Source organism: Meriones unguiculatus, chromosome 1 (assembly GCF_030254825.1).
Source record: "Meriones unguiculatus strain TT.TT164.6M chromosome 1, Bangor_MerUng_6.1, whole genome shotgun sequence".
In the NCBI taxonomy this organism is placed as follows: Eukaryota; Metazoa; Chordata; class Mammalia; order Rodentia; family Muridae; genus Meriones; species Meriones unguiculatus.
The window spans coordinates 125,751,346-125,766,408 of NC_083349.1; positions in this window are offsets into that span (position 1 = coordinate 125,751,346).

A 15,063-nucleotide genomic window follows, 5' to 3' on the forward strand; every position below is an offset into this window, starting at 1 on the left:
ATGGTTCAGATCATAAGTGGAGACAGGATAAAAGGAAGGAGGCAGATTGACAAAGAAGGATGCAGCAGGGAGAAGCCTGCATCTGCTTTGTCCCCACCTCTCTGTCTCGTGAGTCCTAGCTCCTGTGAAGCTTGTCTCCCCAAAGTCCCTCTCTGTAGGAGACCGCAGTGGGACGCAGTCATAGAAACATCACCTCATTCCTCTTTAGCTCTTTTTACTTGTTCCAGTTTTAAAATAAGTTTTATGTGTATGAGTGCTTTGCCTGCATGTAGGTCTGTGCACCCTGTGTATGCCTGGTGCCTGCCGAGGTTAGAGAGGACGCTGGATCTCGTGGACTGGAGTTACGCGTGGCTGTGTGCTGCCCTGTGGGTGCTGGGAACTAACCGGGGTCCTCTGGAAGAGGGGCCTGTGCTTTCTTTTTTTTTTTTTAAGAGCAAAGACGCTTTTATTATACAACAGTGACATAGGTATAAATAATATGAGCAGTTAACATTGTCTTATTCAAATGATTCCATGAAAAATAGACAAGATCCCTGCTACTGGTGAGTCCACCTGCTCTGATGGGAGTTCCAAACCCACAGACATTTCGATGGTACTGAACAAGTTCACTGAGTCTCAACTCGAAACAGCAACACGGGAATCTTGCCAGTTGTGGTGGCGCACACCGGTAGGATTTGCTGAAGGAGGCAGAGGCAGGAGGATCACGAGCCTGTGCTTTCAAACATCAAGCCACCCCTTCGGAGGCCCCTGCTTAGCACTTTGACGTCAGTGAGGTGAACAGGGATTTTTCTTCTCAGTAAAGCAGGGGGTATAATCATCAGGTGTTCTGAGAACTGAATAAGGAGGAGTGTCAGGGTGTTGCTCAGGCCATGAAGCAATATATTAGTTACTACAGAGAGAGGGAGGAGGGAGGGGGAAGAGAAGGAAGGAGGAAGGATGAGAGAGAGAGAAGAGAACATAAATACCCACCCACCTGTTTATCTTGCAAAAGAGGAGATGAAAACCATGCACAGTTAACATAACCCCTTCACCAAGATCCGCCTTTCACGAAGTGCTTTGCATGGTAACTATGGCTCTTCTTTGCAGCTCATTTGAGCTTAAGTGCTACAGCTCCTCTAAGTCAGGCCAAAACTCTTCCTCCCGTGTTGCCCCCTCTATCTTTCCTCTCACTTGCCCGTAATCTCTTAGTAGGATGAATAGGAGTGGGTGTAGCAAAAAGACTAGATAAAAGGGAGGTCACCGCCAACAAGGATGCATGCTGTCCAGCTTTCCATGCTCTTGAAGGCCCTCCTGGTGCCCATGCAGGTGGCCGCTCAGACTCCAGAGCTACTTAGGCCCTTATGCCATATACTGTGAGTACTCACAGTGAACAAATCATGACGTAGAGTTTGGACTCCCTGGGACCTGCAGGTGTGAACCTAGGCAATCGCATCTTTCCTGGCAGTGTGTGTCCATGGGTATATGTAATTTTGATGATGGCCTAAACAAGAAGTTGTTCATTGTGGGAGTGAAAGGTCTATTTTGCAGGGGTGGCTATTAATGGGATGATGCATCCCTATAATGAAGCTGGTTTCATATGACTGTGGACTCTGGGGAGCTAGAGGAATTTCTTTCCTTGAAAGGGGATTTTTATATTTTAATTTCAGAGACACTGTGACACATCTGGGACAGTTTATTTCAGAACGCAAAGCAACAAAAATATCTTGAATTGCTGTTTATTTATTTGTCTGCTTATATGCTTTATCTTATGCTGTGGTCCAAGTCTGTTTTCCCCAGAGCATCAATCATGGACTATAACCCTCCCACCCTCCCACACGAATCTTCAGAACATGACTGCCTTTGACGTGGAGTAATTCCTTTGTAGACTGTAAAGGGTTGGGCAAATGTTTGCTAAGGCCATAGCAAATCAGTTAGTGTTGTCACGGGCCTTGGACTAATCTAAAAATCTTACTGCATTGAAGTGGGAATAAGTCTGAGTCACCAAGTAGACGCTGTAAGCCATGCAATACTATACTGTGTTCTTTCAGTCTAATTAAACCAGACTCCAAGTCTACATGATACCAAGGTGATAGGAACATGGAACTCAGCATTATGGGGCTCCCTTTCCAACAGGAAAAGGCTCCAGGGCCCTAATAATGTGAAACATTCTGGGAGACCACCTGTTCCTCATCCCATGGGCATCAAGAACCCACAGCCTAGCTAGCAAGGAAGCACTGAAAAATGTGTGCCACTTATAGTACCTACCAGACTCTTCACTGAGACCATGAAGCCATCATCTGGGGTTGACCTACCTGTTTGCCCACATCAACGGTGTTCCTTAGAGGTCCAGCTGTGTACTCAGAAAGGATTCTTAGCCTATGCTAAGAATCCTGCTTGCCAAAGTGAAACTCTAAGACAGATAATGCTTGAGGGTACCTTGTACCTGTCATCTATTCCCTCTGAGCTTTTTCTTTTGAAAGACTCCCCTAACTTCCCTCAGAAGATACCAAGTATATTTTTAATAATTGAAGCATGACTAGGCTGTCTTTGAAATTCAGAGTATCCACTTAAGCACACATCATCCAAACCTATCCTTGCACCGGTTACCTTTGCTTTGGGCTGAATCTCACAAGCCATTGAGGTCTCTTCCTTCTCTGGATTGTACAAGAACAAAGAAAGCTGTAGGGCAACTGGGCAGCTCTGGAGAGGTCTCCATGAGTCCTCATGGTGATTATCAACAAGGTGACTGCCCACGGCCTCCCCATTTGTAAGACTGCTCAAGGGTGTGACTCTTCTGTGTTTGGAACATGGACAAGAACCTTGGCATTCAGACCCAGCTAGCTTCTATGTGCTGCTCTTCTCTGTTTCACTAGACAGATGTTCCTGAGCTAGGGTGTTTCCTGCAGGGAAACTAGCCACAGGCCCATGGCTCACCTGATAGTGTACTTGTAGTCCTTGTAGCATCTGGGGTTCCTTGCTGCTGGCTTTTGTTTCTGCCATAATCTTCCACTTCTTATGTCTTTACCCAGCATAATTTGAGGCAGAGGACCACAATGCCTGGCTTGTCTGCATGACACGGAATGGGAAAAACAGCAAAACCAAAATCATCAAGGGGATTCTTCAGTTAGATCATTTTAAATAGAATGTTAGACATGTACTTTGTTGTCCTGCTTGAGATGTGGAGGTGATGGTCAACAGTAGATTAGCATGTATTCAAAAGGACACCCCAACATAATCCTGCATCCATTCAACCAATCACTCGATAAGACTGTGCTGATATCTAGCATATGTTAGAAAAGCATGAGAAATGGAGAGACTCCCTTCCAGGATATACAAGTAGATCATAATGTTGTCATTTGCCATGTGATTGACTAGACTGACAAGAAATACGGGGATAGGTGAACTGGGTTAAAACCTAACTCAACCACTTGTCATGAGTGCAACCTTTCAGTTACTGCCTGAGTCTCAGTGATAGCTGCTGGGTTCACCTTAGAGTAGAACCAGGCCTGGCTTCAGAGTGAGTGCTCACCTCTCCTCTTCTACTGAAGAGAGTCCTGCTTTATCTCTGCCACAGTTTTGTGACATACTTTGTCCTTCTTAGAAATGTATAGAGGAATGCTTCTGCTTTTAGGGTTTTGCCTCTCATATTCCATTATATTTATTTACTGGAACTAAAGACTATGTTTTCAAGTGTTTTCTTTAAAGCTGCTTGCAAATGTTGTTGAAATTTATGGGGTTTCTTTGTTGACAGGAGAACTGCTCTTTACTTTGTTTCTCCAGTTATCACATGTGGAGTTATTCCTGAGCAGGCCAGATATCAAATATGAAACGTCCTCTTTCTTCCAATATCCATGTCTCCTCTGTCTTCCCAGGTTTCAGTTGGCTATCCTCATGTGTTAAGTCTGATTACTCTCTGGAGTCCTAAGGTCATTCACAAATGCCCCGTTAACACACAACCTTCTCTGACTGCTCAGGCCAGCATCTGCTTTCGGCATGCCCTGCCGCCTCTTTCTGTTTCCACTACTGTGCTGTCTATGAAGTTGAACATCTGGACTTCCCTACCCCCACCCACAGTTAGAAGAGGGACTCTGTTTGAAGAAGGGAGCCTGGTCATTCATTAAGGATCTCCTTTTCCTCCAATTTTCTTTTTCTATACACAAAAGATGCTTAATTAATGGGATATTTCTTGGCTCCTTGTGGGCTTCATAGAAGAAAAATACCTTACCCAACACAGGTCACCAGGAACTACCTCTGCTATTTATGTCCTGAGGTCATCAGATTTACAACTCCTTAAAACATGTGGGGAGCTGGTGAGAACTTTTAGGTAAAAAATGAGCTTGTCTAAGCCTCAGGCATGGGAGCTCCCTGCTGCAGCTTTTCTTGCAGGGATTTTCTTTGCTCTCTGCAGTTTTTCTCCGGTCATTGCAAAATATTCATTCAGTTCCTGCCAATGTTGGACTGCCATGAACAGTCTAGGTGTAAACCTGCAAGCTCTTTTTGGTGGGAGGGTGTGGTGTTTTTGTGTGTGTTGTTTTTGGTGTTTTTAAATGTTTATTTCTTTGAGACAGAGTTTCACTCTGCAGTCCTGGCTGACCTGGAACTCATTTTTATGGACCAGAGTGGCCTTGAATTCACAGAGCTTTACCTGCCTCTGCCTCCTGAGTACTGGGAATGAAGGTGTACATCATGACCCTGGACTTAAAGCTCTTTTTGGAATATGACTTACTCCTTGCAAAATGGAGCATACAGAATTGTTTTAGACAGCATACTCTCAAACATGCTACTATAGAAGAACTAATTGAATTGTAAGCCTTAGGGAGGAGCAAGGAGGGGAGGTAGAAGAAGAGAAAGAAGCTGAGGATGGTAAGAAGGAGGAAAAGGATGGGAAGAAAGAAGAGCAGGAGGAGCTACAAAACCAAATGATTGCATGATCAGGAAACTTACTTTTTTTCTGGTTAAAACCAATCAATATTAGAGTTGATTTTAAAAAAATACTCTTTTATATAGCAATAATTTTCTACCATATAAAATGATTCATTCTGTTTTCTTGAAGATTTTTTTTTAATGTAATAAACTTAAATGTGACCATTCTAAGTATGGGAGAAATCCTTGACACCTTTCTGTGATGAGACTGGGCCTCTCTTGTGACAGGACAAGCTTTGGTGTTGCATTGTCTAGAAGCTTCAGCGGCTCCATACCACTGCTCTGTCATCTCTTTCTACCTCTCCCTAGGGCTGCCTAGACCACTGAGGCATCTCTCCAGACCACACAGCCCTAGATACCTTTAAAATCTGTAATGGATGAATTAGTTTTGCAAAGGTCTTCTTTAGGGTATATTCAAATTCAGTAAGAAATAATGAACGAGGGAATAATGAGCATTTATTTCTCAGTGTGTAACCATAACGCTGCCTCTCCACTCTCACAATTTATGCCCAGGAAGGGATTTGTGTGTGTGTGTGTGTGAGTGGAATGCATTTTGTTAGAAAAAAATTAATGGCCATCTGTAAACATGGGGATGGCTGGAAATTCTGTTATGCATGTTGTAATAAAAATGGTTTATTGGGCTATCAAATGCAGGCATGGGAGCCAAAGCTGCAGCCTCTACTGGGTCTGTTCATACAGGAATCTACCTGTACCTCTGTTCTTCAGGGCTAGAATCACTTTTTAGTCTTTTTAGTGAAATGGGCATCTTCTGAGCTGCTGATCCTTGGACATGTAGATTCTGCTCTTGAGCCTCAGATTCCTAGTCTGAAAAAGCAAAGTAGGTCAACACACATTGAACTCTTTTTAGGAAACTTCTTTCCCTCCAAATAAGAGAAAGCTCTTATTTATTTATTTATTTAGGCAGAATTCACCTTGATTTTCTTGCTCTGTGGGAACAAAGGGCATGTGTCTTCACAGGCTTCAGAATCTCCTGTGCCTGAAAAGAAAGGAGAGTCCAGAGGACAAACACCTGCCACTAGGTTCAAGGTCAGTTCCAAGGAGAAGCCACTGGCCAAAGCTGACACCAGGGAAGGATCTGAACTTCAAATGACAGTGTCAGGGAAGGAGCAAACACAGACAGAATCTGTCAGTGCATGCTGACATCTGCTAGTCAGAAGCATATGGTGTTACCTGTGCCTTTTTGGTTCATGTGATGTCTGCTGAGCTTCTCAGCACACAGCAAATTATTAATTTTTTTTCTTCATGGCAATATTGCAATGAGAGACAGTGAGAGTGTGTAGATCTGTTTCCTGTCAGACCCGTACCAATAACCAACAGCAATCACTCCTTCCTGAGCTGGTTGCTATGGCGGGTGCTACATAGGACTTTGTCATTCCATCCTCTGCCTTATACTTGTGAACTGGCATTCTTCTTTGACTTGGGTGAGAGCCACACTGGCGGTCCCTTACTTTTCTTTTTATTTGACTATATATGTAGAATTATGATTTTTCCCTTCTGGAGCTTGTATGCATATGTGTACACGCATGTAGCTTTGTACAGGCACATTTATGTTATATACACATATGTACATAAGTGTACAGGCACACATCTTATTTAGTTTTCAATGACATGTATATGTTTATCTCCTTATAGGAATATACACATGAGTGCCGGCACCTGGCACGGGGTTGTTGGATCCTTTAGAGCTGGGTTTAGGGGCAGTTTGTGAACCATCTGATGTGGGATCTAGTGAAGAAACTTGAGTATTCTAAAAAAACAATGGGACCTCTTAATCACTGAGGCATCTCTCCAGCCCTCCACCCTTTTTAATTTTTTTTTTTAATAGAGAAGGGGTATCTTGATGATCTGGAGCTTGTCAAGCAGACTAGTTTGGCTGCTCAGCAAAGCCTCGGGAACCCTTAAGTTTCTGCCTCTCTGGCACTGGGATTACAAACATCTACCACCATTTTTTTTATGTGGGTTCTGGGAATCAAACTCTGTTCCCCATACTTTCAAAGCAGGTACATCACTGGCTAAAATATTACCCCAGCCCCTATTTAGAATTATTTAAAAAGAAAATGTTTAAAGAAATCGTATACCTACTTATTGACCAACTAGTATACATCTGGCATCAGCTGGTTTCTTGACGCAAATAGGCCTAGGTTGCATCTGCTGTTTCTGTTACACATGGTCACAAGGTCTCCCCATTCTCACAACGTGAGAATAGAGTTTGGTCCCACTATAAGAAAGCAGTAGTAGCGTTTCCAAATTGTAGCTCCCTACTGCTGTAAACAAAAACAAAAACAAAAACAAAAAAAACAAAAAAACCCAAAACAAAACAAAAACAAAAAACACAAAACAACCACACATCCCCCAAATAAAACATAGTTCCTTTGGTCGTTGGGTCAAGGTCAAGCAGTCCCCAGAGGGATGTCTTAAGAGTCCCAACCTTTTCTACAGCACTGAAGAAGTGCTTAGAACCCATTGTTCTCTCTGGTGTGGTATCTATCTAGGCCACGTTGAGTCTGCTTCTAAACAGGCACAGGCTTTGCACCAACAAGTGCCTTCTATATGGTTAGGATGGTCACATCCATGATGGGCCCTGTGTCTTTTGTTAAATGAGCCCAAGATAGCTTATGTCACATCCTAAGGTCTAGAAGTTAATGTCTTCTCAAGCTTCTGTGATGATATTGGAAAGTGACCCTCAGGCAGTATTTAGATTCTGAAGAGAGAATCCCCCTGAATGAGATTTGTGTTCAGTAGGAGGATCCGAGAGCTTCCTCTCCTGCCACCTCCAAGAATGCAGTGCGAAAGTGAAACCTCAGGAATCTCTCAGCAGGCATCAGATCTGAAGGTGCTGTGGACTTGGTCTTCCAACTGTCAGAGATCCTACTGTTCACAGATGCCAATCTATGGCACTTTGTGATCACATCCCAAAGGAAATAAACAGTGTGCTTGCTCCTGATGGCTTTAACAGACTTTCTGGTCTAAATGTGCCTCTGTGCCCTGTCCTAGAGCAGCAGTGGGATATGGGAGAGAGTGACCTTCAAAACTCTGAGGATAATCTGAGTGGTCCAGATAAATGGGGCCTCTGGATCATGTCCATTCACTAAGATTCTATTGCCCACCATCCTCAGTAACTGCTGATTTTAAGATGGTACAGATTTGCCCAAGACTAGAATTCATAACTCTACAGTCTTTTTTTTTAAGAAAGTAACAGCTCCTGCCTGCTGTCCTATTAATATTAATATCTACATTTTATGTTCACAGAAATGTCTGTTTAGGTGATATATTCATGCTTTAGTAAAACAATTCAAAGGGGACATTTAACTCCAATAGTACAGTTTGACTGATCTGGTTTTTATACTCAGTCCATAGCAGCTGGCTGGGGCCAAGCCAGTGGTGGGGGTGCGCAACAGACTAAGACTTAGGGATATACTGAGGGCTGGGATGCTTGCGAACAGGGAAAGGGTACCACGCTCCATAAATTCTTTCAGTGTTCTGCCAGAGGACAAATTAATGGGGTAAAGTGGAAAGGTGAAGGAGAGAGATAAATGAAGGATGTTCACGGCAGGATGTTTCTCTGGCAGTCAGAGCCTTGGGATCTTAGAAAAAGAACATCATAGGGGTTTGTGGAGATGGGTGTGTAGGTGTGTGTTCAACATAATCCTCTACAGCTTCTTTGTGATCAGGGCTCCATTAGAGGCCACAGAAGCTAGCTGTGTGGCTGTCTGGGAAAAGGAGAGGAAATCCTAGAGTGTTTATCTAGAAAATTCCAAAATGAGACAGCCGCACGAAAGGCCTGGGAACAAACACACTTTGTAAGGTTCTAGAGGAAGCATCAGCTAAAGTAGTCAGAGAGCCAATGGCTTGTGAGCTTTCATTCAGGAGCAAATCAGCTTGCTTCACAGAAGGGATTTAGAGCGGGGGGGGGGGGGGGCGGAGCAGCTTGGGTTAGGTTGACTAGAACCACTTACCTCAGAAATCTGGCCAAGATTGGCATGTGGCTAGAATACCAGCTGTGCAAGCATGAGGGCCTGAGTTGATTCCCAGCACCCATATAAAAATCTAGGTGGGGTGAAGTGTGCTTGTAAACTCACTGTGGGGAAACAGAGACAAGGGGACTCTTGAGGTTTGCTGGCCAATAAGGCTAGCCTAATTGGTGAGTTCTGGGCCATCTAAACACTAAAATAACTAAGGGGACTGGCATCTGAGGAGGAATGACTCCCAGGGTAGTCCTCTGCACCCACACATGCATTTGAACACACATGCAATCGCAAATGCAAAGAAAATACACAGTCAGGGACAGGGCTAAGTATGACTGGGTACGTGAGAGCAATGTGGAACTTAGTCCTGAAAAGCTGACGTGTGAGTGACTAAAGAGCAGACAACCACTGCGGTTCATTCCTGCTTTGAGGGGCCCATTGTTGCGTGAGGCCTGGGATTTGAGAATGAGCACGCTAGCTGGGTCCCACGCTGGTGTGCACCTGGAGTAGATTAACCTTAAAGAGGCGGCAGGCTTGCCCCCAGGACTCCCTCCTGTCATGCTGGAGCTGGAGCAAGAAATGTTGCCTCCAGTAGGCTCTTTTGTTTCAGTTTAGTGGGAAGCAGGGCTCAGGTTTACTCAGGCTTGGAGATTTGAAAACTCTTCCATCTGCGAGGTGCTAGCTGGATCCTGAGGTGATGTCTCTCTGCTTCTAAACCGTCCACTGGGGAACAGTCCTGGGATTGTGACTTCAAGTCAGGGGCCTCGAGGTGTCCCTTACAAGAAGGGAAACTCACACTTTGCAGTGCTTACTGTATGTCAGTTGTGACATCACACTCATGAGTTACCCTGTGTGCATTTATTAACCTCCACTATGTACCTGGTGATAAGCCGTACACGAAACTCATAATTCTCAGCAGTGGAGGTTTTTTGTCTCTGTTAGAAAATTGAGAGGATAGAGGCAAAAACAAAGAAAGCATTATACTATTTGTGTGTGTGTGTATATGTGTGTCTGTGTGTATGGGATGTACTTGAGTGTATGTTTGTGTTTATGTGTTGTGTATTCATGTATGTGCTTGTTGAGTTATCATATGTATGTGTGTCTCTGTGTGTGTGCACATGCTGTGTCAGTGTGCATAGTGGGACTATGTGTTTATGGTATGTGAGCTTATGTATGTGTGTATGTCATGTGCCTCTGTGTGTGGTATGTGCATGTGTATATGTGTGAGTGTATGCATGTATGAGTGTGTGGTGTGTGTGCATTGTGCACTTTTCTTTCAGTTCTCTGAAGCTCTGGATGGATGTAGATTTTCCTGTTCTTTTTGTACTACACACTGTGACAATGGCTGTCTAAACTGCAGAGCGTTATAAAGTCCCTGTAATGTTTCCAAGACATATTGTGGACATATCTCACCCCTGTAAAGATGGGAGGATGGAAGCTTATTCATCATAAATGCATGTGCCTAGGGGGTTCATGGAGGAGTACTAAGGATGAGAGTCTTGGCCTTTCTCAACATGAAAGTCGAACAAGGACTAGTTTGTCATGGATACAAACTTGAATGTGACTGAAACAAGTAAAGCAGATGAGGCTCACAAGTGGGAAGGTTTTAAGTGATTCTCACACCAGCATGGTTCCGTGGAGACTTGGCAGAGTGTATGGACAGTGATCTGTGAGGGACTGGGTTTGAGTGCCAAACCCAGTGGGTTTCAAGACTGCAGACCTGTCAGCCTAAGAACAGTCCAGCCTAGAGAAGAGCATGGCTGTCTCTGTAGTCCTAACTCTGCACAGACCTTCCTCCTCCATGCAGCCCTGAAGCCACTTTCTTGGCCTCTGTCTGGCCCTGGAGAGTTGTTTGTGAGTCACTGGTGTAGCTGGTAGAGTTGAGTGCTAGAGAAAAAACACACATCTCAAATCTGTGGCACTGGACACAGGCTCTCCCTGACTTGTGACCTTGGCTGGTTCTGTACTCTGAATTGTTCCATATGAAAAGCTGGTGATGCCTTCCCGATGGTGAGTGCTCTCTGTCACAAACAACTCCATATTTGGCTAAGGCTGAGGATCTGGCTTGCTTCCATGTATGTGGACCTATCTGCATTGCCCACGTGGCACGCCTGGGTTGGCTACCCAGAGGCTATTTAAGCTGTGGGCTGGCTTTCCCCAGGGTCAGATGATTGTTCAAGGTTCCTGAATAAACTGCATTGAGAAGAAAAATAAATAAATAAATAAATAAATAAATAAATAAATAAAAGCTGGTGATGGCCTCCAGGGCCTTTTATTTTATTTTATTTTGTTTTATTTTATTTTACTTTACTTTTTTTTTTATTTTACTTTACTTTACTTTAGATTAAATACATAAAGTTAAGAGAAAAGTCCTAACTTAAGAGAACAAAGAGTTGCAGTCATCTTGTTCTCAGTAAGAGATCATTTATTTTAAGCTTCTTTTGAAAAATATAATTAGCATGGATGGTATTAAATACTATGGAAACAAAGTGTGTTGTGTTACGTATTTTCCCCACTCATCTCCCAGTTAGACCCCTTGAACCTACCTGTGTCCCTTCAGTCTCTTTATGTGACATGCATACTTTTTTCCACTCTTCTCCCTCAGTGTGTCTCTTGGTATCATTCCAAATCCTATACTCTCTCTTATATGATGCTGTTCCTAGCTTGTTATTCATACATGTGCATATACAAATGGATGTAAATGTATTCAAAGCCTAGATGGAACCCTTTACATGACATCTGTCACTAGGTCCATTATGTCTTATTTAGTCACTGTAATAAAATACCATAGGCCAGACTATTTAAACAGTAGGCATTTTTTTCCACCCTCACAATTGTGGAGATAAAGGTACATTTGGAATCTGGGGATGGTCAGCTTCTCATGGATGTAACCTTTTTCTGTATCCTTATAAGAGAGTAAGGTACCTGTGATGGTTTGAATGAGAAATGACTCCTCATAGGCTCACACATTTAAATACCTGGTTCCCAGTTGGTGATGCTGTTTGGGAAGGTTATGGAACCTTTAGGAGATGAGGGAGGCCTATCAGGAGGAAGTATATCACTGGATGGGCTGTGAGGGTTTACAGCCTCATTCTATTCTCTCTCTTTGCTTTCTGTGTGTGGAGGAAGCGTGATTTCCCTGCTTCATACTTCTGCTACCATGCCGCACTTTCCTTGCCACAATGGACTCCATCCCTCTGGAACCATAAGCAAAATAGACTCTTACTTTCCTAACTTGCCTTGGTCATCACAGAAACAGAACAATAACTAATATAGACTCTAAGCTTCCTTGATTCTGTTTAGTTAGGACATGAATCCCATTCACCACGGTTTCACCTTTGTGACCCAATTACCCTCCCCCCCAAAGAAAGATGCATTTCTTCGGACTATCACCAGAGGGTCAGGCTTCCAATGTAGGAATTCTGTGAGGGCCAGAACATCAGACCCAGCAAGGTCATATACCCTTTTGTTTAATTTAGCCTGTATTGAGTACTTAACATGTGTTTGTCACTGCGCTTCAAAGTGCCATGACTGTGCCCTCACTCTGGTGACCAGAAGAGTGGTGCATGATGACACCCTCTGACAGCTGCACACTCCCATAGTTAGGCATATAAGGGGGGAACTGCCTGACCTGTAAGGACTGCGCATCTCTGTTCATATCCTGCTCCAGTCTGGACAGCGTGTGCATAATTAGTCCATTTTCTTCCCAGCCTCTTTGTTTAAGAGGATTTGGTAGATCTGTTAATTCAGTTGCTTGTGTGTAGCTCTTGTCACACAGTCAATTATGGAAGTCTTTGAATAGCATAACTGAAAAACGTGTTCAGCTTAATCACTTCTGACAGCCTCGGGGTTGCGGCTGAGCGCCAGCACAAGTTACACAGGAATGTCATTAGCAGGCTGGTCTCAGGGCACACACCAGTCCTTCTGTGTGTTATCACACTGGCAACCATCACCTCTGTTTGAACCGCTGGACCACCTCAGCCAGCAAGTTAAAGACAATTGGCTGGACAGAAATTAGAGTAGTTTAGGGAGCTTCCTCCATCCAGAACAATAGCAGCCACAGCCACTGCCAAGAAGCTCCATGTAGGGTGAGGTACACAGAAAGGCTCTGAATCCAGGACATGGCTGGATGTGGCTCAAACAGCCACGCTGCCACCTTCTGGCTGTGAGGCCTGATCTAGAATGTTTAACCCTTCTGGGCTTCCACTCTCCTCTGTGTAAAATGGTGCCTGTGAAAGAGTGGAAGACATGTCAGAGGCGGACGGCAGATTACTTCACGGTACGTGTGAAGATGGTCTGACACCTGGCTCCTAGTCAGCATTTGATAAATTTAACCAGTCAACATCTCTCCTTGGTCTAGGCCCAGACACCATTGCTCCAATCATGTTCTCAATAATCTGCTCACTAGAAGCGCTAAGGACCCTTTCACAGTGGATGTCCCTCAACTCTTACATATGTATTAAGTCAATCTGATCTTCAGGAGTATTGGATGAAGGGAAAGCATATTTCTCTTGGTAGCAGAGGAATCTAAACGGTAGCAGAGTCTGGACTTGAGCCTCCTGCTTAGCTTAGACCAAGCCTCAGGCCATGATGCTGACAACAGCAGCTCAGATCACACACACTGCTGGCTTGCCAGCATGCTTTAGACCAGTGACCTCGTAATGGAAGCCAGGGTACTAGAGACAGGAAGGAAAGAGTCATCACTGTTGTCTTCTACAACAGAGACTAAGGTAGAGTTTTCTGATTTTGAATGGCAATCTCAGAACACATAAGCTTCTACTTAGACGTGTTTGGTCCCCAGAAGTTAGGAAATTCAGATTATAGATTATGTTTTCCTCTTTCTGCTCCTTCTCCTCCTCCTTTTCCTCCTCCTTCTCATTCCTCCTCCTCCCCTCCTCCTCTCCTATTCTTCCTCCTCCTCCTTTATTCATTAGCCATTTTCCCTCTATTGAGAGTAAAGTTAGAGTTTGTTTGGGTCATTCATTCTTTAGAGCAATGTGCTTCGTAAGAACACAGAATGTTCTAGAAACTCACTACCAACAGTGCTCAATAGTGGCAGTGTATTGTCCTGTGAACACTTATTAGGACTGCAAACTCTCAGACTTCACCCTGGTCCTCTGAATCATGATCTGCATTTTAACCTGATTCTCAAATGATTTGTGTGCATACTGAAGATGGAGGAATGCTGGGAAAGAAGGAACATGGGCTTTGGCATCTGAAATAAATAGATTTGACACCCATATCTTCCATTTATTATCTGCACTGCCTCAGAAAAATTGCATAACCTTTGTGAAATTGTTTTCTAATCTATAAATTGAACTTAATACTATCTTGCAGGATTGTTGTAAGAATTGGTGATAATAAAGTTAACTACATTTATTTCTCAGCACCTGGCATAGTCTGAAATGCTTAACATTTATACCGTTTCTCATTTCAGTTTCCCAGCAGAGCTATTAAGTAGGTGCTGGGTTATCTGCAGACACAAACACAAGAGCACCACTTGAGAGTAGGAAGCCCAGGCAGAGGCTGGCCAGTCAGTCAGTTAGCAACTTCAGTGCATCTCAGAGATTTGATTCTCCAAAGAGGAGAACGGGTTACTACGAGATATTCCACACATTCCACACACAGCCTAGGTATTCTCATAGTGTGTGACTGTGTGTGTGTGTGTGTGTGTGTGTGTGTGTGTATTACCAGTAGTTGGAGTCTGAGCTGGATTTTTTCAGGTTCTTGTTTCTTATTCAAATAACTGAAATTAAGGACACACAAATTTGCAAAAGAATCGAGGTAATTTTATTTGGAGCACAGCTATACTGCAGATTAAAATGGACCACAGTGGAACAATGGACGACTGGCTACAGGAGTGAGAACACTTCTGGCTCCAGGATATAGCCTTGGGTCTCTCTTATGGGTATATAGGAGAACGAGGGGGTAGTTACTAGGTGAGTGGTTTGGGTGGTTCTGTTTGGATTACTAGATTAGGTCAATGAATCTTCTCTCTACTGTGCATGTGCCTTCCCATAATTCACCCGATTGTAATCACATGCCTACAAAATTATGCATACACATAAAGCAAATGATGAATTCTCCCTAAAGCAGCCATTTTCAGCCTTCCCAATGCTTTTAATACAGTTCCTCATGTTGTGGTGACCCCAACCATAAAATTATTTCATTGCTA